Source organism: Natator depressus, chromosome 8 (genome assembly GCF_965152275.1).
Source record: "Natator depressus isolate rNatDep1 chromosome 8, rNatDep2.hap1, whole genome shotgun sequence".
Lineage (NCBI taxonomy): Eukaryota > Metazoa > Chordata > Testudines > Cheloniidae > Natator > Natator depressus.
Genome location: NC_134241.1, coordinates 7,110,708 through 7,135,411, shown reverse-complemented (window position 1 = coordinate 7,135,411; position 24,704 = coordinate 7,110,708). Strand labels below are relative to the sequence as shown.

Here is a 24,704-nt window from a genome sequence, read left to right as displayed (position 1 = left end):
GCTGGGGGAAAGCGAGCAACAGAGGAAGGGGCGATGGAGTGAATGGGGGGCGGGGGCTCGGAGACGGGGTGGGGCAGGGGTGGGGCCTCAGTTAAGGGGCGGTGTAGGGGGTCCCCGAAAACTTTTAAATCAAAGTGGGGGTCCTTGGGCTGCTAAAGTTTGAGAACCGCTGCACTATGCCATGGTTCAAAATACCCAGGAGTCTGACCAAACCCTTCCTCCTGCTCTCAGACACAGTACAAGGTTCCCAACTAAAAGCCCTGGTGGGAAAACTGTCCACAACTCCCTGTGACAGGGAGGAGCCGACGTAGACCATCTCACCCTGCACAGCCACTGAATCCAACACGGGCAGTAACACGGAGCATGGAACCCCATTCCTAACGGCAAGCCACCTCCTCGGTACAGCTACCTGATGGATTAACAAGAGGTGGGCCTGCGCACCTCTGAACTTTGAGAAAGCTCAGACCCAGATCTGAACTTCACAGTTGCACCTGATCACTGTAACGGGCTGGACCATCTTTCAGCGGTGCTACCGCTCACCTCGCAAAGCACTGGGGAATGTTGGATCTGGAGCTAATGAAGAGACAAATGCAAAGGCAGCTCTCTGCTTGTGAGGTCATTAACAGTGTGAACCCGGTCAGGAGTCTCTTTGTCAGGTCAGTATCTAAAGAAATAACGTGGTAGTTGTGGCACACAAAATGTTGCCAACTCTGGTGCTAAGTACCGCACCGATATGTTGCATCTTGTCCCTGTGGTTGTGTCTGTGTCTGCTTGGCGTTAGAGGGAAATGGTTTTGAAATGACGTGCAGTCATCCACTGGTTTTGTTTTTCTCTCGCTTTGGCTTGAAAATAACTGATTTACCAGCAAATCCTGCCAGGTTGCTGACTTATTCAGCAACTTTCCCCAAAGCTTTATTTTTCTTTCTTTCCTGCTTTTTCAGAGGTATATTTCCCAGAGAGAGAGAGAGTCAGTGCACTTAGGGTATGTCTACACAGCAAAGAAAAACCCACATCCGGCCCATGCAGACAGCTTGGGCTGTGGGGCTATTTCATTGCTGTGTAGACTTCCAGGCTTAAGCTGGGGCCCGGGCCCTAGGACCCTGTGGGTTGGGAGTGCCCAGAGCTCTCCAGCCTGAAATCTATATAGCAATGAAACAGCCCCACCGCCCAACCCCTAGAGCCTGAGTCGTCTGGGTTTTACTTTGCTGGTAGACACACCTCTGTGGAGAAGAGGAGTGAGATGTTGCTTAGGCTGCAAACTTATGTAACATCACAAGTCAAGTCCTCCAAGAATCTTGCCCTAATTCTGCAGCAGAGAGGGAATAGAGAGATCACTAGCTAGCCAGCTTTATATTTCTTAACTGTGCAGTAAAGGCCAAAACAAACAATTGGTTTTGTTCCACAATCCACCTTCAACAAGGTGTATTACTCTGATTTTAAGACCAGAAGGGACTATTATGATCACCTAGTCTGACCTCCTGTATTTTACAGGTCCCAATCTATGCACTGAACCCATAACTTCTGTTTGCGCTACGGCAGCTCTTTTAGAAAGACATCCAGTCTTGATTCAAAGAAGATCTAAAAACTATCACTATTAACCTCACCTGGGGCCCGACTCTGATCCTCATCCCTCATGCTGAGTAGTACTTTACTCCATGAGTATTCCCTTTGATTGCAATGGGGGTCACTCATGGCGTAAGGTACTACTTGCTACTTGACATAGAAGTGTAGGGTTGGAAGGGACCTTGAGAGGTCATCTAGTCCAGCCCCCTGCGCTGAGGCAGGAGCAAGTAAACCTAGAGCATCCCTGACACGTGTTTGTCTAACCCGTTCTGAAAACCCTCCAATGACAGAGATTCCACAACCTCCCATGGTAACTTATTTCAGTTCTTATCTATCCTTAGAGTTAGGACGCTTTTCCTAATAGCTAACCAAAATCTCCCTTGCTGCAAATTAAGCTCATTACTTCTGATCCTACCTTCAGTGGACATGGAGAATAACTGATCACTGTCCACGTTATAACAGCCCTTAGCATATTTGAAGACTGTTATCAGGAGCCCCCTCCCCTCCCAGGGCTAAACAGGCCCAGGGTTTTTAACCGTTCCTCATAGGTCAGGTTTTCTAAGCCTTTTATCATTTTTGTTGCTCTTCAGTGGACTCTCTCCAATTTGTCCACATCTTTCCTAATGTGTGGCGCCCAGAACGGGACACAGTCCTCCAGTTGAGGCCTTCCCAGTGCCGAGCAGAATGGGACAATGACCTCCCATGTCTTCCATACCACACTCCTGTTTATACATTCCAGAATGATAATTGGCCTTTTTTGCCGCTGCATCACATTGCGGGCTCATATTCAACTGGTGATCCACCATCACCCCCACCTCCTTTTCTGCAGTACTATCCCCTAGCCAGCTATTCGCCAGGTTGTAACTGTGCATTTGATTGTGCCACATCCCAAGGGCAGTACTTTGCACTTGTCTTCACTGAATTAACATTGTTGATTTCAGAACAATTCTCCCGTGTATCAAGGTCCTAATCCTATCCTCCAAAGTGCTTGCAGCCTCTCCCAGCGTGGTGGCTTCACACATTTGGGTTCTCACAAGACATTTTTTGGTGGCCTCAGAGCACGGCCTCTGGCTGGTGGACACACTGACAATTTTTCCTAAAATACTTAATTAACTTTAGGAAAAACAAATAAATATGCACGTTTCCACATCCAAGTCATTGTAATTTATTTATGTAGAGTTTTTTTCAGACTCAATAATAAAAATAATGTACAGTTGTCTCTATTCTTTACAGGACCTAAACAGAATAGAAACGAAATAAGGTGCTTTGCACGTTCTTCTCTTTTGTTGTTGTTTCTTTTGGAGGTTTTTGATTGCTGTTTTTTTTTTTAAGACTTGCTAGCTAGTAAGTCTGCTCCCTTGAAAATGGATATTTGTAGATTTGTTAATATCGCTTTTCACAGCAGACTTACTCAGCTCTGGCAAGCTGGGGGAAAAATTAAGCTCTGAATGGAGAGGTGGGTAGGGAGGCAGTGGGGGCCAAGGGCAACGGAGGGCTGGGGAAGGCAGCTGGGGCCATGGGCGATGGGGGCCGGGGGTGAGAGCCCGGGACTGGAGCCCAAAACCCCTTGGCCGGAGGATGGAGCCCAAGCCCTGCGGCTGGAACCTAAAGCCCCATGGCCAGAGACTGCCACCCAACGCCCCAGAGCTGAAGCCGGAAGTCTGAGCCCCACGGCCCCTGGGAAAGGAGGGAACTTACACTGGCTGCCTGCTCCTCTGGTGTTTATGGCTCCAGCGGGAGGCAGGGCCCAACCCTTACTGGTGTCCCCGGGGAAGGGGTGAATGCTTTGCTCCCCTCCGCCCATATAACTGCTCAGGAGGCTGTGGCCACAAGAAAAAACTCCTGGTGGCCACATTTGAGAAACGCTGCTTTAGAAGCATACGCTCCACTTCATTATCCAAGTCACTCATGAAAATAGTGAACACTACCAGACCCAGGCCTGACCACGGGTGAATCCACCAGCTACGTCCTCCCTGGAAGGGTGTCGGGAACTGGGCCTCAGTTAGAACACAGTTCAACACTGAAACAACACCAGTAACATTTGCCCAAAGAGCAGTCAGGACAGCGCTGTCAGCATACTCCTTTCTCGTGCCTCTGGCTGCCTTCATAGCGGGTTTTAGTAAAACTGCTGTCTGCGAGAAGGCATTTCCATTGGAGATGCTCCCCGTACAGCATACAGATGGTGACATCTCACCGACTGCAGCGACCTCGCCTTTGTTTATCTGCTCTGGCAGGGCGAGAGGCGTACACAGACTCTTCCCATCTTACAGGAAATGCTTAATATCTTCTCCAGTTGCTTCACTACACAGCTGGCATGTTCTCCTTGGCCTCGAGGATGGAAAGAAGAGAGGAGGAGACACTGTCATTGAGGGAGTGTGTTTGGTTTTTATTTACATGGCGTCTTTCTGGAGGACAGAGTGTATTTTATTATCCTTATTCATCTTGCTGTCACAAAGGTCTCTCTCTCTCTCTCTCACACACACACACATACACACAAAGGCTCCATGACACATGGATCCCATCAAGTGTTGTCAGGTTTGACCTCCTCAGACTTAACCCAAATAATTAGCCCCAGACTTTTGCATCTGGAGATGGGAAAGCGTCTCAGGAAGTGGGCGTTGTGGTGACGTGGAGGACTGCCAGCTCTGGCAGTCATTTTGCGACTCTTGTGATATTTGCTGTTTTCCTCCTAGCTCATCTCCTGGAATAAGGGTGAGACCCTCGGCTTTCATTGAAACACCAACAAGTCTCTAGCCCTGCTGGTTGCAGAGAAAAGCCTGTTCTCTGATCCGGGGCACACTAGTTCAGTGTCTGGAGGGCTGTAACACTTCCGTCTAATCTAGGTTACTGGGCTCCGTACAGGGGTGATGGGGTAAATTTAGGGGCCTGTGTTATACAGGAGGTGAGACTATAGTCTGGTGGCCCCTTCTGGCCCTGAACTCTATGATTGTATGAAAAGGCTGCAAATGCTCAGAAACCAGAAGGCAGATATAAAGGAATTGCCAGACTAGCTCAGACCTGAGGTCTGAGCCCAGCCCAGGCCCAGGCCAGCACCAGATGTTCCGAAGTAAGATACAACCCTCCCCAGTCAGTAGGCAGATGTGCGGTAATTGCTCCCCATGAATCTCTCATCCTGGCTCCTAACAGAGGGTGATTGCCTGAAGCCCTGGTGCATGAGGTTTCATATCCCTTCTGCCCTCCAGCTGTGGGGGCAGTTTGGATGAGAACCCAACCTTTGCACCCTCCCCTCCCTCATCCCAGCACCCAACTGCGACAGGGTGGGATTCAAACCAGCCGGACTGGAGTTCTCTAAACGCTGGCAGAGGCCTCCCCCCGCCACGGGAGATAGATGTGGTTCTGGCCACGCCAGTGCTGCCCGGCCTCCCCACCCCATCTCTGCCCCAAAGGGCTGTGCGAAGGGAAATCGTTAGCAGCCTGTCAGGGGAGGTTTTCTGAGCTGAACTGTTTATTATTCTAAAAGAGGAATTTGGCTGGGAGAGGAGACGGGAGGTCACTCGGCTCTGGGACGCAGCCCAGGCTGGACTGGAAACGCAGGCCCTTTGCTCACCGAAAGGCACATTGTCAGCTGCTGCTGCTACGGTTCCGTAGGCTGGCGCTGAAAGTATCCCAACGCCTCCAGATTCGCTTCTTGCCTCAGTGCTTAGTTCCAAAACCCCGCCTCCCGCTACGCTGAGAAGGGCCCGAACCGGGACCCCTGAACTAAATCCAAGCTTTGGGGATGGAGACAAAATGGGACCAGGAAACAAACCAACCTTCTTCTATACATCTGTACCGTGCCCTGATTGTCATATTTTATCTCATCTCTAATCCCATCAGGCCCTCCTGGATGCTGCACACACATGCCTCTGCAGTCAGCAAGCACAAGGCAGGGGTCGCTCCTTTTGATCAGTGGGGATATTCTGCACAGCAAGCCAGCTGGATTCATGACTGCAGGATGAGATAGAGGACAGGGGCAGCGCTGGTGCTTTCCAGTTTACAAGCCCATGGAAAGGAAGGTCTGAGAACTCTGGCTAGAGTCAAGCACGGGGCGGGGAGGCGCTGGGCAAGCACGGCGCAGTTGTTAAATGTTATCACAGCCCTGGCCCTAGGTCGCTGCTTTTCAGGACACGGCATGCGGTGATGGAATAAAAAGAGCTCCTTTGACCACTCTTCTTCGGATTGATTGTTAATATTACAGTCCCCAACCAAGACCGGGAGCCCTCTGTGCTAAGCTCTGCAGGGACAGGGTCCAGGCTTTGAAGACCTGACTACCTAACTAGGCAAGGCAGCCAAAGGATGGAGGGCAAACAGAGGTGACATGACGTGCCCCAGGTCACCGACTGAGCTGGAAATAGACCCCCACCTCTCTTGAATCCCAAGCTTGGGTCCCATCTGCTGGAGCATGCTGTTTCTCAGCGCTCAGGGGACTGGTTCTCCCCTTGCTTCCTGTCTGCAAGGGCGGGTTGCAGCTGTGGCTTCTCAACCGCCCTCTGGCAAATGACAGTCAGCCAAAGTCACGTCTTCTAGGGCAACGAACTTGCTTTGGAAGTCCTGTGATGGGAACAAGGTCAGGTCCAATTCCTCGCTCAGTTTAATGGTAGTAACTGGTACATCCTCTGTCTGGGGAAAACATCCTGCCTTTATTTGGAGATGCACGTGCCCCTGTTATCCGTCTCTGACCACATTGCAACATCACATGGAGGAGCGTTATCAGGCTAGTACTGGATCACACTGATTCATGACATTTCCACCCCTTCTGGGCAGTGATCTTGCACAAGGATGTTATTAAGCCAAAGACGCCTTTACTGATACTGGAGGGGCGCTGTGAGGGCTCAGGTATGACCGTCACCGAAGTTCTTTTCATGTGACGAGTAACAGGATGAGAAATTATGCTGACTTCCCTAGCGTGTAGCCTGTCTGCTCTGAACGCTAGTCCTTAGTGCTTGTACAGGGCGACAGCTTCCGGCGAAGCATCTCACACGTGGGCACAGGGGAGACTGCAAAACAGGGGAGACTGCAAAACACGTGGGCACTGGGCAGACAGTCCCCGGGTGTCTAGTCTCAGGTTTCTCAACTTGTTTCCTGATGAGGAATGAAGCTCTCCCCCTCCCCCACACTCTGGGCACACCCACAAGGAGCAGCAGCCCTGCGTGTGCGCACCCACCCACACGCTCCAGCAGCCTCTTCCAAGGCATGCAGCCTGCCTTCCAAACAGGGCAGCGTCACAGACGCCGTGTGTCCAGCTTGGCTCGCGAAGGCAAACGCAGCCGAGAGGCCTGGAGCTTGCAATGCTCAGAGCATGGCCATACACTGGCTGCCATCAGAACCAGGCCTCAGTTGAGCCCTTATGCAGCTGATCGCAGCTGCTCCCCGGAGCTCACCAGGGCTGTGCGAAGAGCGGAGGCCCGTAGGAAGCTAACAGGAGAGCAGTGCCAGGATGCCCTAGGAGAGCCCTTCATGCCAGGCTGGCTCAGGCACAAGGGCAGGGACTCAGACGCACCTGGGTAGATGATCTTTTCTCTGATTAACATCTGAGTGGCGTTGTGATCCTGGGAGCCAGATCACAATGCTACTCACCCACATGTGGCCCCTCTGCCTTGCCCACCGGGAAGGGGCTCCACCATTACACCACCTGCTGTAGTCATGGGCCGGGGCAGTGGGGAAGGCCTGGGTCCCCTGGCCCCGCCCCCTCATTGTGCCCTGCCGAGCTCAGGTTCTCTAAAGAGGGGGGCATGCCCTCCCATTTAAAAGGTGGGGTGGCAATGGCCCTTTGGCTCCCCCTGTCTCCAGCACCCATGATCTTGCCAACATGACTGAAGTAAGCACCACACACACGGTACCGCCCACTCCCAGCATTTGCAAATCACGAGTCTGCCCCCCCGCCCCCACCTCAAAATCAAGAGATTGGCTTAAAGTGCAGGAGACTGAAAGTAAATGTAGGGTTCTCTTGGGTTCTAGCTTCTGGTGTTTGAGCCTTTAGGGCACAGCTGGTCCTGGGGTCCCCTTGTTGGGGGAGTGGGTATTTTGGGGCCCCTGGAGGTCTCTATTTGCAAAACAACTAACTAACCTTCCAGGCTTGTGAGACCCCTGGAAAATCTTGGATTGCAAGACTTAAAAAGGTAAAATTTGGCCACTGTGTCAGTATTTTGCTGTGACTTATAGCAAAGGGGGAAGACGGCCTAATCTGCTGCTGCTGCTTCACACTGGAAAACTTTGGACCTATTTTGGCCTTTCTGACAATAATTTGGGGCCTCGTGAAGATAGTTTTGGCAGGGGCAAATGTCCCCTTTGCACGCCCGATAGCACCAGTCCTGCTTTAGGGTGCACTCAGGTCATGTTTTCCACCTTTTCCCCACACCCCATGAGGGCTAGAGCCACATGGGAACCTAGCCGGAGTCCCAAGTTCACTCAACTGGGAAGGGGGTGTTCTGGAAGCAGCACCCTTGAACTCTGGGGGATAGGGGAAGGGGAGTGAACACCTCGTATTCTGGTGAGTGACCACCCCCTCCAGCTGATGTTTGGAGTGGCGTATATGAAACCCATAGGGAGGGCCTTTGGGATGCAATGGGGGTGGGGCGGAGAGGGGCGGATGAGATGATCTTGTAGGGCTCCCAAAAATACAAATAAACTGGAAAACCATCATGCAAATCCGGCAGGTTGATAGTGAGAGTGGCTAATGGGCTGAAGAAAAGGAAGGCCACTTGTGCACAGATAGCAGCATAGGACAACGGGCGCTGCCATGCTGGGCCGAGGAAGACAATGAGGACCTTGCATGCCACTGGCCAGGATGGTGAACTCTGACCCAACCATTAAACTGTTCCTGTCCCACCAAAATCGGAATGCATGGCAATCTCTCAGCAAATATAGCTAGAATCCGTCCATAGCTAGAGTCCATCCATAGTTAGAATCCATGCCATCACACTTCCGCAAAGGCAGTCCAGGCCATCTGGCAAAGGGTCGCCCCATCCCTCTCTTTTGTTATCTTCCTCTTTCAATCCCAATTCCCTCTGCTGGGCGCAAACCATCCCCTGCTTCCTCAGGCTAACTTGTCACTGGAGACAGTGGCAGATAAAGAGGGGGTTAATCAGGTGTGTTTTGTTGGAATAAGGACCGCAGAACCAGGCCCCAAACCATTGGGGTTTTTGATATCTGATATTTACTGTCTGCAGAACTAAGGCAAAGAAATGAGCAGAGAAGTGGGGAGAAGCCAGGCCTCAGGCACTAAAACGAAGCCACTTCTCTTCCTCTCGTTTTCTATTTCTAGCTCTTTTTTATGAGGTCCCAGCCTGTCTGCGATTCCAGGATCTCCCACAATGCTTTGCTGGACCCAAAATTCTGCCAAGCAGGCAAACTACAGCTGTTGTAAATTAGCTGAAAGTAAACAGACTTTATTTTTGCTTTGTTTCACTATATCTGAGTCAGTAAGTGAGATCATAGGTGCCCACGTGCAATGAAAATCATCATATGGATCCCATGATCAGTGTGTACTGGCTCCATTCATCCACACCGGGGACTTTCCCCTGCCAGGCTTTGCCCACTGGGGGCTCTAGGGGTTCTCACTTTTGGGGACCCACTGTTCTTCCTCAAACAGGGCAAGGTGAGTTCTAAAAACTTTGATCACCATAGCTTTGCAATGAGTCTCCTCTTCTGCCTTGTCTCCTCCACCACCACCCCGCCTCCATGACTCCAGTTCTTTCCCACCCTTTAATCTAAATAAACCAGAGTGTTTTTTGGCTGGAACTGTCCTCAATTGCAACATCCCTTCTCTGGGGTCCAGAGGCTCCCATGACACTGCATTTACTCACAGGCCAGATTATCATCAGAGAGCCTTTTCCCAGCACATGGCTGGAATTAGGAGGCGCACACATGTGGAGAGACTGTCTTTCCAAGCCCATAAACAACTGATGATAAAACACAGAGGTATGAAATCTGAAACCAAGCCAGGGGGCCGGGGGAAAGTCCCAAGGGATGCATGGTACATACACGCATGCTGAAATGTAGTTTCCTGGCTCCAGTCTAGGACGTTTAGACTGGGTCTGATTCGCCACTGCTTACAGCCTGTGTAGGCATTTGCAGCAGTGCAAAGTGGGTATAACTTGCTGCCATTCTGCTCAGGTAGTTTTGGGCCCACTTTGCACAGGTATGAATGATGAGAATCAGGCCCTGCGTGGTTATCTAGTACATGCCAGTCTAGCTCTTTCCCTGTTGAAGTCAGCAGGATGTTGCAAGCCTTTCCTCTAACAACCCTCCTAATTGAAAACCCCACAGCTACAATAGTAACATCCAGCTCTTGTACAGCTATGTTCTGCAGCAGATCTCAGAGCGCTGCACAAAGGAAGTCACTAGAATTATCCCCATTTCACAGATGCAGCCAAGTCACCCAGCGGGTCAGTAGCGGTGCTGGGAGTAGAACGCAGATCCCTTGACACCCACACCAGCGTGCTATCTGCTAAGCTACCCTGCCTCCTCTACAAAAAGGGACTCCTCTCAGTGGGTTTTCCAGCGCTCCTTGATCTGCCCACAATGAACAGATGATTAGGCTCAGAGACAGATTCATATTATATACAGGCGCCCCTTCCAAATTCCTTTCCGGTGGTGCCCCATACATACACATGACTTTCACAGCGTGCCCTGATCAGACAGCAAAGCTAGCATAAAGGGGTCAAAACTTGAGGGCCGAAATCTTCACACGTCAGTGCCTAATGTTTGTTAGATCCATATTTAGGCAGCTCAATGAATGCAGCCTGCTTTTCAGAGCCCACTGAAGTCTGAACCAGGTGCCTTTAATTTCAGAGCCCAGGGATGGATGTTGGTGCCTGACTTTAGACACCAAAAATGAACATTTTCCGTAAAAATCCTAGTTACCTATTTAGGGCCAAATCCATCCTTCGAGTGACTTCACGGCAGTCAATGAAGTTATGAACATGATCCATCCAACGTACAGCTCCACGTGCTAATACTGTACTGGAAGGATCGCCACTCTGGTCCTAGTAAATTTTACCCTTGAGTTAAATACCCAGCGGCAGATCCTCAGTCGACGTAAACTTATGTAGCTCCATTGAAGACAATGGCTCTGTATTGATTTACCGTGGAGTTACACCAATTGACACCAGATGAAGATCTGGCCCCAGAATGTCACAGACATTAGAAAGACTAGGAGGCACATTGGATGCATAAACTAGCCTTTCACAGCTGGAGGGCTCATCTTAGTCACGGCTTGAGTCCCCTGTGAAATGACTTCAGAGGCCTTGGACATCTAGAAGCGGGTCAGAATTGGATCAGAATGAGGGTGGGTAATCAGGAGCGAGGTAGAGCAGTGTGATGGGAGCTGGCATGGTCATTTCCAGCACCACATGTCAGTGACATCAGGCCTTTAGTTTCCTGAATGCCCAATTCATCTCTTTCTAATAATTGATTTTACTGGTTTTTACTGGTTTATTGTACAGAGATTTCCAGTCTAAACAGGCTGGGGAGCCCTACAGACAATCAATGCAAATGCAAAGGAAAAACCATGGCAATTAGCCCAGGAATAAAACTATCTGGGGTTTAAAATAGCAGCCCTTTCTCTATACCACGGGAACAAAAGAAAGCTCAGAAGAGACATTACTGCATGACGAGCAGCACGAGAGTGGAAGGATTTAACATTGGCAATGGGTTGGGAAGCCAGCCCATAGAGGGCCCGATCCCAGGCCCACTGCCGTCTGTGGAGAGCCTCCCATTGACTTCAATCACCTTTGGATCAGGCTCATATTTAGCCTGGGTCTAGCCTTGTTACTATCAAGGCCTCACTTTCATGAGCACCAGAATACACCAGGTCAACCTTCAGGACCCAGGACCCAGCTGCCTCTCGTGCTCTCTCTCAAGGTGTCCATGCATGTCTCGCAGTAACTCAGTCCTGGCCCCCCCACTCCTGCCAAAACACAACTCTCCCAGTGCACAAAGCTGGCTCATCGGCCTGACAGCCTCTGACAAAGGCCCAAGATGAGGGAGACAACCCAAAAATAGAGGGGGAGGAGGCTTGAAATGATGTTGGGTTCCTCTCTCTGCCATGTGTAACCCTGGTTGTGTGACTCAGCATTTCTGCTGTCAGCTATTTAGAGTAACAAAAAACGGGCTGGCTCAGAGGTTGGCCGGAGGCTCACAACGAGCTGGCGTGGATGCATTTGCCGATGTATTGTGTGCGTGTGTGACTACCATGCCTGTCCTTGCGTGAGTGTGCAAGTTGTGTTGGCATGCCTGCTGCGTGTGTGTGCAGGAGAGAGAGAGCAGGGTGTTTCAGTGCGTGGCCCGCTGTGTATGTGCATGAACATAGCTACATGTGATCACACGCCTGTGTGAATACGTGTCCATTCAAGGAAGCTCACTGCATCACCTGTTCGGCGTTTGGGATCAGGTCGTGCCCTGCCCATTGCCCCACTCTCCGTCAGGCCCCCGGGAGAAGTAGGAAAGGAACGACCTGTTTTGGATAAATTCAGAATAAAAGGAAACATCTGTTTGGAGAGGAGCCAGTGTTATAAATAATCCCCCAGTCCCGGAGGGTCGACATTCATCACCCACTCAGCTGCGCATGCTTCTTCCATCTCCGCCTTCAGAATAAAGAACAGGTTCCAGAAGGCGCAAGGCTATTCCTGAGTGCAAGGGCATGTGGGACTGTCTGTGGGGAAAGCGTTTGCCTGTCAGATAGGAGGAGGGGCTGGGGATGGGCCGGGGGCAAAGACTGGGAAACGAGGGCTGGAACAGTTCGGAAGAGGAGCGGCACACACAGGACACCTAGAGCAAAGCGGATGGGGGACATAGCTCTGCCATTGCTCACGACTGATGGATGATGCCTGCCTCTTCCACTCGTTCCAAGCTCGGTCGTCTTCTGCACAGTGACAGCCAAATCCTGAGGTGCGCGGCCAGTTTGGATGGTGGTGCTGTGCTTTGGGCTGACATCTACACAGGGACTTGACGAAGGCCATGAAATCCTGCTTCACTGGTGACCTAAATGAGGATTTATAAGCAGAGCTCCCAAGGCCAAAGAGCAGTGCGCTAGCCACCTCCCGTAGTTGGCTAGAAGAAATCAGGCCCTGGCTATCCCGGGTGTCACTCAATTCCAATACAAAACCGATGGAGACATCAGGCCCCTCCTGTCTTCCTCACCAGTTTTCAACACACCCAGGGCCCCCTGCGTGTGCACAAGAGGGTTTGGGGGAGGGCCCACAAGGAACCTTCCCACCCACTGCTTGTGCCCCTGCCTGGACCAGCCAGACATGGGTGGGGAGTCCATGCTAGGTTTGTGACAGCAGAAGAACTAGCCTCTCCAAAGGACATGGGGAGAAGTAAGGTGGGGATGGGGCCAATAGCCCTGCTGCCCTACTGTACCCCAGCCAGCTGGGCTGAGGCGGCAGGAGGGAGGCGGGCAAGGGGATGCAGGCAGCACCCTGTCAATGGTGGTTGGAGTTCCTGCTCCTGATGGCTTGTGGTAACTCGGCCGGAGTTCTGCCAGGGACTCTCTGTGCTGACCCTGTTTGTCCTCTTTCATTGCAGCCGATGGCTTAAAGCCACAATCAGGCCTATACTAAAGATAGATGCAAAAATATCTGCTTCCACATAATGGAAAGGAGGAACAGCTCAATAGCACTGAATGGAGTATGGGGCTGGGGCATTCTAACCCCAGCTCTGACACCGAGTCCCTCTGTGGCCTTAGTCAAGTCACTCCATCTCTCTCCCCCAGCTCCCTCCATGGGGATAAGAACATTTGCCTGCCATCATCAGGATGGAGTGCCTTCAGCTGAGCCTAAGGACTAGCCAGCCCAGCCTTCAGGAAGTTTAATGAGCTCAGCTGGGTTGCGGCTGGTCTGCCTGATTGGCTGAGCAGAGCAGGCAGGCCTGCTTTTAAGATCAGCAGCAGTTTATGCCTGCAGCTGTGACTACTCCTGAGCCTGTCTTGTTCTCAGCCTTGCTCCAGTCCTGCTTGGTTCCTGACTCTGATCCTCGGCACAGATCCTGGTCGCTGGCTGCTGCTCTGACCACTAGGCCTGGCCACCCACACCTGGTCCTGACAACTTCATAGAAAATCTGTGCTGGTTAATTAGTGTTTGCAAAACAATAACTATGAAATAAACCAGAAAGTGCAAAACTGCTCCACTGAGTGGGAGCCCAGCAGCCTCCAGACCTTGGGCTTATTTAGGTAATTGGTCCTTGCAAACAACCCAACAATGCTGGTGATTAACACTGGCCACAGCACAAGCTGCTGGGCTCCAGCTCCCTCACAGCCGGAGACTAGGAGTAGCTCAAAGATCCCCTTCCACTCCTCCATGCACTTCTTAGATGCAATGAGTCTGTTCCACTTAGGTATATAGAGGTGCGATGCATAGGTGCTGACTCCATGGGTGCTCCAGAGCTGGAACACCCACAGGGAAAAACCGGCAGATCCCTGCCCCCTGCCCCCCGCCCCAGCTCACCTCCGCCTCCGCTCTGCCTCCACCTCCTCCCCTGAGCGCGCCGCTGTGTCCTGCTTCTCCCCCGTCCCTCTCAGCGCTTGCGCCGCGAAACAGCTGTTTTGTGCGGCAAGCTCTGGGAGGGAGGGAGAAGGAGGAGGAGGAATGCAGCGGGCTCAGGGAAGAGGCGGGGTCGGGGTGGGGATTTGGGAAGGGGTCCAATAGGGGCAGAGAGGGGGCGGAGTCGGGGCGGGGGACCGGGGGGGGGCGCGAGCACCCACCGGCACCAACAAAAGTTGGCACCTGTGGTGTGATGGGAGAGAACAGGAGTCAGCTGTAATTTGGGGTGGGAGGGATCTGTGAGAAACAGCTTTGCAGGCCCATCCCTGTGTGCTAAGGCCAGCACTGAACTCTCCCAACCGGGAGACAAGCCAGAGAGACCCACAAAGCTTCATGCCAGAGAAAGTGACTTGTTATCAGGGCTCAGAGCAGCCATCCTTTCATCTCCTTGCTCGTCTCTCCCCCCCCTTTGCACATCTTATCTCAGTGCAGTCTTCACTACATCCACTCCATTGTGAAAAAGGAGCTAGGAGACACTGGGTATCAGATTGAAGTGGTGAGTAAGGCTGGAACAAAGGTGGGATGCTGTCTCTGTTACTCTGACTGTGCAGTTGGCTGGCTTTAGAGAGGCAGACAGATGTTTTCTTGCTGTCAAATAATTCTGTGGCTTGCAGGAAGCTGTGATCTATCCTCCTGCAGTAATTAAAGGGAAATGCCGTACTAAGGAATACAAGAGGAAAAAACCCATGCTCCTGGTGCGTAGGAGTCTTTCCTTCAGCTGCTTCGATGCTGTCCTTTCAGCATGGCCATTGTGGCAAAGTCTAAGCCAGGGTGGGATCCGGAGAGCCATCCATGTACTGACTGGCTGCAATTATTTACTAATTATAAACAGAGAGGGCCTGGGGGATGTAGCGGGAGATGATGCCAAAGAGGAGAGAGAGAAAGAAAAAATATTCCCCTTCCCCTTACGTTCCTCTCTGAGTTTTCAACACCCCCCGCTGAATGGAACCAGGGAGCTCCTCAAAGCCCAGGGACAGAGACATCTCTGAGCCCCAAAAGTGAAACCCACATAATGCAGTGAGCAGCTACTGGGGCATTTTCCCAGCACAGCCAAGGGAACCAAGGAAGATGAATCTGCCTCTAATTTGAAAACGCAGTACTAGCCAGGCACAGAGATGAAACAGCTCCAATGAAGGCGTTTGATCTTCTATTCTCCACCATCTGCGAAGGACCTGGGCTTAACCGCTTAGTTATGGAGCTTCTTGTCCTTCTGCCCAGGATTAAGCTGCTCTCCAAATTTGAGGTCGGGGAGGAATCTCTTGGAAAGGGCTTCGGGGGCACTTTGCCTGCTTGTGGAAGTGTGATCAGGCCAGCTTCTTGTGATTGCAGAGGCTGCAGCCAGGAAGGGAACCTAGGGGGAGGTGCAATCAGTGGACCACGACCCCTCCCGCTCTCCTTCTCCTGTAGCATGGCTAAGTGGCTAGGACACCAGAACCAGGAGACCCGGGTGCTGTTCCTGGTTCTACCAGTGACCTAGGTCAGTCACTTCCCCTCTCTGTGCCCCTCTTTTTTCTCCCACTCTTTAGAATTTGCATTGCACTAGAACCTAGAAGCCCCAGTAACGGGCCGGGAGCCCATGGTGCTGGGCACTGTACAAACACAGACCATTAGGACAGCTGCTGACCCCAAGTGTTTTGCCTCTCTTGTAAGCTCTCTGGGGACAAGGACTGCCCCTCACTCTGTGTGCGTGCAGTGCTCGACATAGTAGGGCCGGTAGGTGCTATTGTAATACAAATAATTAACGATAATGGTATGTCTCCGTGCGAAGAGGCAGGAGGAGATACTCATGGGACATCACTGGGGTGCAGGGTAGACCCTACGATCAGAGGCGCAGCAGTGATCAGCAGATCAGAGAGTGACGAGAAAGGAGGGAGCGGAACGGAACAGAAGATGAATGCCAGGTATGGTGCTGAGGGCCCTTGCTGAGCTACGCAGTGTAGCTGACCCACTGATTGGTGGTGCCCAGAGAAAAAAATAACACAGGGTAGGAGGTGCAGGGCTAAATGCTACAGGCAAGGGATGGGAGTGGATGGTCTTGTGATTAAAGCACTCAGTGGGGCTCAGGAGATCTGGGCACTGGCCCTGCTCTGCCACTCACTCCCTGTGTGACTGCGAGCATGTGGCTTCTGCCCACCCTCTCAAAAGCAAAACGCAACATCGACGTGCGTGCAGATGTCTGACACAGGTGTGTCAGGAGAGGGCGTGCAAACACCCCTCACTGGTGCGGCTGTACTGGGGGGAGGGGGTGCACACACAAGTCAGGCCCGTGAACAAGTGTGAGACTGTGGACCCTTGATCTCTCTGTGCCTTGGTGCCGCTATGTGGAAAAATAAGTGGGGATGCAGTGAGGCCTCATCCATTCGTGCTCTGAGCACGCCGAGAGCTCCTAATGGGAAGTGCCACAGACACACGAAGTGATACCGTTGGAGGCATTTGTGCCTCGGAACATCTGCTCCGAAACCAGTGGGGATGAGATTTCCTGCCGATTGGACCGGTGGGGGGGTGGGGGGGGGGGGAATTGTTCCCTTCAGCTCTAGTCGCTGCCTTGGAGAAGATGGGAAAGCAAAATGGATGTAAGGGTGGCAGGGGACGGGCAGCCCCTAAGGGGAATGTGGATGTTTGGACGGGGGGCAGCTGGAGGGGAGAGGAGAATCCCATGAGGAACTGGTGACTCGACTTCTGGGACGCCCACGGGTCAGACTGGAGCATTGCACTCACAGGATGGAAGAGGAGGGTTTTGCTCACTGAGTAGCTGGTGGGTCAAAAACTTCCCACAGCTTCACACAAGAGACCGGGGTCAGTTTCATCCCCTGCGTAACTCTGCTGACCACCTGGCCCGGAGCCAGAGCTCCCCAAGCCCCTGAAACAATTAGCTTGTCAGCAGCTCCATCCCCATCAATCCCTGATGCCCGCACTGCTCCTAGGGAGCTGCGTGCTCCTTAAGCCTCGCTGTCTTTCTGGGATCCGAAAGCCACAGATCGGAAAAGGGGAAGGAGAGCCAAGGCCTCCTCATTCCAGGCCTGGCAGTCTGACAGCCACAGCCGCACGCAAAGATTCCTGCTCTCTTGCAAAATGCCAAGCAGCAAACCTCCTGCCGGCTCAGCAGGAAGCTGAGGTCAGACCCTTGCGATACAGCTGCGTGGAGCTGCGGAGGCCCCCCCACCCCTTCTTACAATCATAACATTTTGAAGGGGCGCCCCACCCCTTCTTACAATCATAACATTTTGAAGGGGCGCCTACCAGGCAAACAGGAGAGCGAGAGGGGACAGACAAAGAGCGGCAGAGACCGAGCCCGGGTGCATCTGCCAGGAGGGTTATGCAGCTGCTCTCACAGGTCCCCCCCCCATGGACACGATCCACCCTGCTTGCTGGGGGCACCCTCAGAAAGGCCTCGAAGGAGTCGAAGAGATTATCTCAGCAATGTGACCCCAGTCCTGCCAACGCCAAGCTCAGCCTGAAGGGCAGCAGGAGTGGCAGCGAGCAAGGGGTGCCCATCCGTGAGAAATGATAGGCACTTCCACTAGGATCCCAGTGTGTTAGGGGCACTAGAGGTAGCTGGTGATGTCCCAACACTCACTGATCTCCACTCTTGGCTGCAGGAGGTGGGAGTGCTCAAAGCAAAGCTCTTGACCTACTCTCCAGCAGCACAGGAGAGCGGGGCGGGGAGCCCAATCACTGGAGCGTCGATCCTCTAGATCTTTAGTTTCATGGCTCCAGCAGACGTGATGGAGACCTAAGTCACTGGAGCTGCAACCCTTCGTGGATGCAGGGGGCTGGGGAGCCTGTCCTTTATAACCTGGAAATGTTTCCTCTTCTTTCAGTGCCCCCATACAGGGGCAAGGGAGCTGAGACCCTGGCATTCCATTCTTCTCGTCCCACCACTCTAATGCCCTGGGGCCTCAGTCAGGATCAGGGTCCCATTGCTCTAGGTGCTGTGCAAACAGGCCCTGCCCTGAACAGCAGGCAATGGCTTTGGGAGGACACTAATCTGAGCTGGATTTCCATGCGTTCCTGGGAGAGTCCGGCTGCAGCCAGCTCCCCAAATCTACCTTCTCTTCTCAGCCCTCCAGACACAGCTTTGAGAATGATCAATATGCGTTCCTAGGCCTGGAGGAATTCTCCTTCCTAAATAAAGCCACATCCATGTTCTCTTGAAAAGCTCCCAGGCTGGAGGAGAAAAGCTTGGCAGCTGTGTGCAAGGGGAATGGGGGAGCTCTGAAAGGTGGTGGAAGCTCCCAACCCCCTAAAACAAGTGGGGCTTCTATTCTGCAACCGGTTTCCAGGCACATAAATTGAAACTGAAGTGACTTCCAATTCGCAAGGGGAGAATGCGCCTTCAGGGAAAATGGCTTGCGATGGTGTATTTTCTCCTGGCCCCAGTTCAGAGAAACCCACAAGCAAACATATTTTTTGTATAAATAAGACAGTGTGTCTCGCCAGTTAAAGCAATTCAAACATGAATGTAGCAATTTAATTGGTGCCAATTACTGTGTCTCGGTAACATTAAGATTTCAGTCACAGCCCCTTAAAGTGCTGGACGGGCCAAGAATATGAAGGCAGAGAACCCAATGCGCAGGGCACAGCGGCAGGAGACAGGCCTGCAGAATCGATCAGCTGGCTTAGGTTGCCTGCCAGCTCTCTGGCTACCGAGTGGAGTGTCGAGTGGAGTGTTGCTAGTAAGGGATAAACCCGCTTCTGGGCAGGGCAAAAGTCCATCTGTTCCATGAGGTGTTGGAACCAGATGCCTTGGGAAAAAGGTTTTTGATCCAGGCCTGTCTCTGCTCCCAAAATACAGGTACAATGCGCCATTGCACTTACCCATCCGCACACCCTCCAAGCAGGGCTTTGTTCCTGTTCCCATCCCCACCCCACATTCCAGGTTTTCTCCAGGGGCACAATAATGGGTACTCTCGTGCTGGGGAGAGGTGGGCGCAGCTAGGGATGTAGGAGAGCTGGCGTGATGGGTGTAGGCAGATGTGATGCTCGGAGGCGGGAGTATGCCATGGCAATTGGGTACACGACAGGCATAGGAGAGCAAACACCCCAGAGGGATATATGTCATTTACATCACCCCGCGCTGAATTTTAGTTGCCTGCAGGCCTCATTTCTTATGGGGACTTGCCGGTGCACCGGCCCTTTCAATGACAATCTGCTGACTCCTTATGCAACTATCCTCATTCTTACTGATCTCTGACCTTTCTATAGCCCCCTGGGAAGGAGGGCAGCACCCAGCCAGCAGGGAGCACTCTGCACAGTGGGGGAGGAGCAGCACCCTGTGAGTGGGACATTATGTCTGTGCTGCAGGGAGGGGCAATGGACTGGCAGCCTCTGTGCATCTTTCAGAGGGCAAAGCTCCACCCCGACCTCAGCACTTCCTCTCTCTCCGCACTGTCCCATCTGCCCCTTGTCCTTCCTCTTCCAGTTACTGCCCCCTTCGCCGGGCAGTGCGGGCTCTCAACGCACACCATGCAGCACAGCACTGCAAGGTGCAATTTGCTCCTGTCGCTGAAATGTTGGATCAAGGCCCAGGAGAGATCTGGGGTCAATTTCCACCTCTGCCACAGGCTTCCTCTCCGACCTCAGGCAACTCACTGACTCTCTGGGCCTCAGTTCTGCATCTGTGAAATGGGGATACTAAAACCTTCTTGGTCTGCTTAGGCTGGGAGCTCTTTGGAGGGAGCTCTCCTGTCTCCTACTGGGTGTATGTGCCACATTAGTACAATGGGGCCTAGATCTTACTGGGGGCCTCACAGTGCTAGCACAATGAAAATAATAATGATCAAGTTCAATATATTGCTGGGTTCCAGAAAGACACTGCAGCTCCAGCCCCAGACAGTCCCTGCTGGGGGGATTGGAAGCTAAGGGGGCCAGAGGGGTGTTTGGTTCAGGGAGCCTAATTAGGCATTTGGGGGGTGGGGAATAGCAACCAAAACCAGCTTCATTATGTCCTGTTTGCCCAGCAGAGCAGAAGGAGCTTTCTGGAGTGGTTCCAGCTCTTGGGGAAACAATACTCGGTTTATACAATCCCCTCAAAGATCCTCTTTGGGATTTCGTCCCCTTTGTTTAAACAAAACAAACAAACTCCCAGAGGCCTTCACTGACATGACGCTGACAAAGCCAGAACAATCCCAGCCTTCAGGCAGACTCGGGGACAGAGCTGGACTTCATGGAAGTCAACAAATGGGGCCAGGATTTGGTCCAGCTCACAGCAGTGGACTCCCACCCTCCCACTTACCCCTGGAGGGGTAGCTCAGGGCAGAGTGGAGCCTGCAATGCTCAAGTACAGTAGGTAAGAACCAAACGTCGCCCTGCTTCAAGGGCCTGAGACAGTCACCACCTCACAAGCCCCCCCATCCCCCGTCCAGCCTAGGGGTTTCCTGTTGAAATCAGCAGAATTACTTGTGTGAGTGAGGCCCACTCACCTGAGTAAGGGCTGTAGGATTGGGCTCAAAGAAAATGCTCCCTATCCCTGCTGCTGGGCTGATAACCAGCAGACCCTCATCTCAGCGCTGTCATAGGCATGGCTGTCCTGCCCAGGGATTTCTGCCCTGCAGGAGGCACTAATTCCCTTGGCTAATAACCTCAAATGGCTGCAGGTTGCGATGGACGCTCCATCCCGCGTCATGGCCTGTTCCATGTTGTCCAGCCCTCATAGCCCTCGGAAAGTCCCAGCCAGCATTAATAACCCTCTGATGTGAGGATAGAGAGTAAATGTGGCCACCTTCCCATCAGCCGCACCCAAGGGCTTGCTATTCATTCAGAAAGCCCTGCCTGCTTCACAATCTCACTGTCAGAACATCTCAGCCTCCTGGCCCTCTCTCGCTGAAGCAAGTGCCTGACTCCCATTGAAATGGGGGGGACTGGAGCTGGTGCTTCACAGCTTTCCATGAAGCAAGGCCTAAAACTTGCCATTACTCTGGAAGGGCCCCCCTTCCATCACTGAGATGCGTGGTGCTCCGTTGTAGAGCCAGGCTATACTAGACTGAATTTTGTGGCCATTGACCAAAGCTCACACTTAAAAACATAACTCGGCCCTCTCTGTAGAACCAGGGTGACACCCCTGCTTTAGAGTACCAGAGGACGGCCACGGGGCTACAGGCTTCCTCCCACTGTGCCCCATCAATGTGACGTTGATGGTAATTCAGTCTCGGGGGGGCCCATTCAGACTCCGGCCTCTCAGCTCAGACTACCAGCAAGCATGTGACTGGTGGTGGTGCTCTGTGTGACCTGAGCGCCTATCTCCAGTAAGAACTGGACTAAGACCCCAGCTCACGCCCCAGAGCGCACTAAGCAGCCGTCCTGCTGGGAGAGATGCAAAATAAATGCCCAGAAGGTGAAAGGTGAAAGGCCACTGCCCATCTCCTGAGCCCTCCTGTCCTGCTGCAGAGGAATTTCTCAGCATTGTGGTTTCCTTTCCATGACCCAGTCCTGGGGAGATGCGACTCAGCAGCCAACCCCGCTAACCTTTGCGATTGCTCCCTCTGCTTTTGCTGCCATCCCAGGTCAGTGTGGGCTGTGCACAAGGCTCATGGGGGAACCAAGCCCTGAGCCCCTGAGGCCGCGCTGCCCTTGGATAAACCAGCCAGATTTGCAGCCGTGCCAGTGGGAACCAACCCCTGAGCCCCGGAGGCCGCGCTGCCCTTGGATAAACCAGCCAGATTTGCAGCCGTGCCAGTAGATGGACGCACCCTGGGGAAGGCTGACCTTGCCCTGTCACCAGCAGTGCCCAGAGTGACCCAAGGCCTCCAGGATCTGAATCGGTCTGTCCCGCTAATCCAATCTACCTAGACATTACTCCAGCATCCAGAGTTCTCCCAGGGCCCAGTCCCTGCCCTACAATAGCAAAGGGCTCTTCCTGGGCAGGGGCAAAATGATGCGAAGAACACAAGACTGTCCAGGGGCGACTGGGGTTTGCAATGACCGAGCAGCAAGGCAGGAACCCCCTGGCTTCCCCAGCTCTCTCGGGACTAACTGCCCCACTTCAGACCTGCCCCCTGCGCTCAGAGGTGCGGGCTGCGCCTCCCTGCAGCTCTGATTGCTGCTCCCGCCCGGGGCACCGCCAGCGGGCTCTGCAGGGGAAGCAACCGCGCTTTAAAGCAGCGCCGAGCTCGCTTCCCCGGCCGTCCGGGCGGGATGCTGCCCCGCCCTGCAGCCCCCCGGCCTTTCCCCGGCAGCTGGGCGCTTGGCAGCACATCTTAGGACCCGGAGCGAGGGCCAGGTGCGAATCCAGCTGCCCGGGCTGGCTGGAGTTCACTCGCTTCCAGGCTGGGCAGCGGGGTCCCTTCCTCCCCCTTCCCCGCCGGCCGAAAGCGGCTCCCGGCAGCGGGGCTGAGCGCGGCTCCTTGGCAAAGCGGGCGTGAGCCCAGCCCCGCTGCCCGCCTCGCCCGGCGGGATTTCCAGCCCCCAGAGCGCAGCGCAGCGCCGCGGAGCTCTCCCGGGCGCGCAGCTTACCGTGCGCGGGGCTCGCTCCCCAGCCTCCAGCCGCGAGCGATTCCTCTCCCTCCTCCTCTTCTCCCGATCGCCCTCCTGGGCAGCGTCCCGGCCCCGGCCCGCCGCCCGCCCCAGCGGCTCCGTTCCTCGCAGCTCCCGGCCGCTCTGCGCCGCGGGGGGGCCGGCTCCCCTCGAGGCGCCCTGGCTTTGCCCCTAGCGCATCTCAGCGGAGCCTAGAGCATCGCCGCGGGCCGTGCGCCCGGGGGCCCCGCCGTGCCGCCCCGCGCCGCGCCGCGCTGCGGAGAAACAGCCCGGCAGCCGGCGGGGAAAAATACAACTGGAAAAAAACACAGAACTTGGGGGGAGAGGCTTTGGTCCAATAGGCAAAAGGCTGGAGCCGTCTTTAAAACTTCTTCCCTTCCTGCCCCCGCCCCCTGCCAGCTGGAGCCTTTTCCAAAACTTTCGATTCAAAACAAACGAAAAGGAACCGAGCTCCAAGGGGGAGTTTCACTGAGAGCTGGGGGGTGCGGGGGGAGGGCTTGGACCTGAGCTCTGCCCAGCTCAAAGCAAAACAAAAGCGGAGACAAGCACCCTGCCTTTCCTCCTTGGGCTTGAGGAAACAAGAATGGGCTCAGCTCAAGCTCTCTCTGTCTGCTTTCAGTTCTGGCCTTTCTCCCTGTAGTTTGTTCAAACCTCCCCCCGCTTTCCATTTTCCCCCCTTTCTCAGGATATGAGGGGATGTTTAGAAAATCCACTGCCCACGCCAGCAGCTGACTCATGGTTTTATTAAAGAAGGCCTGTATTAAAGGGACTGCATATGCCCTCCCAGGACTGCCACAGCGTCTCCAGCCCTGACAGAATCGCTGTGGGATGGCCCCGACTCAGCCGCTGTCACAGAGTGGTTTCTGAAGTGATTGCCTAGAGCTTCTGCTGGCACAGCTCGGTTGGCCAGGGCCGCGATTTTCTCACACTCCTGTCTGACACAGGCCCGTCTGATGGTAAAACTTGCTAGTGTTAATGAGACCTCAGGCCCCCTTATATTGGTGTAACTGCATCAACGCCAGGGTTGTGTTGGTACAACTTTCAGAGGCCCGTCTTCCGTAGCAAGGCCTGGTCTTCACTCCACTCCAAGTGGAGACGCACCTTATTCTGGCACAAGAGGTCTTTTGCCTGTATCATCTAGAACAGCTCCCCAAAGGAAATAAGCTGTATCAGCAAAAGGGCTTTTTCGCTGGTATAACTGGGCCCATACGAGGGCTTATACCGGTGCAGCTGTGTTGGTAAAAAAATCCCATCCCGATTTTACATAGCTCTGCTAGTAGCAATGTTGAGTTTAGACCAGGCCAAAGTAATAAAGTCACCCCCCTAGTTAACATAATTGCACCAGTACAAAAACAGTTGTAGCCCAGGCCTAAGAGCTGCCGTGTTTACACGAGGGAGTCATCATTTAGTAGTTCCTTACGGGGATGTGTTTACAATAGAGCTGACTAATAATTCGTGAGCCTTAACAGTTTAGACCCTTGCTATTTATCTCTGGTTTATCTCCCCCGTTTCTTGTCTTCCCATTGATGAAAATCCAAGTACAGACTGTTTATTCAGCGATCTCATCTGAGTGCTGAGGGGAGGAAAGTTCAAACCCCAGGCCATTACCATACAATGCCACTGCATGTGGGATAGTATCTTGCACACAAGTGCTACTCCACTGTGATGGGCAGATAATGCCATTACCATAGCACCCAGAGGTACAGGCCAGGGAGGAAAGATGTGAGCAGCTGAGATCTGAGAATAGAGAGAGGGAAGCGAGGAACAGGGCGAAAGGGAGGTCCTCCCAGAGGGCAGGAGATGTAGAGAAGATTCTTGCACCAGCCTGTGCAGAGACCTGCTGAGGAGGTCAGGGTGGGCGGGGCTGGGCTAGTGGAAGAATGTGGCATAGATCTGGGTGAGTGAAAGCCCATAGCTCCCCTGTGCCATTTTTGCTGGAAATCAATTTCAAAGAGAGTTTGATTTACCCTAGCTGCTGGCTCCCTCTGAGTCCCTGCGTTGAGGCGCCAGCTCCCGTGGACATACCTCTTCAGAGGGAAGTCATAAATCCTTAGGGGTGACCTCCTCGCTGGACGGTTGGGCATGGCTCCGGTAAGTGCACGAAGCTGTATGTGCATGTAGTGAGGG

General features: G+C 53.3%; 1 protein-coding gene across 1 annotated transcript in view; it reads right to left on the bottom strand.

Moving 5' to 3' along the window:
- The window catches only part of PDGFRB (platelet derived growth factor receptor beta), a 61,920-nt gene extending 39,280 nt beyond the window's left edge, over positions 1 to 22,640 (bottom strand). The window contains exon 1 of the mRNA XM_074960307.1: positions 22,557 to 22,640. The gene's annotated coding sequence lies outside the window, so the exon portion shown is untranslated. The remainder of the gene's footprint in view (positions 1 to 22,556) is intronic.
- Positions 22,641 to 24,704: the final 2,064 nt, after the last annotated feature.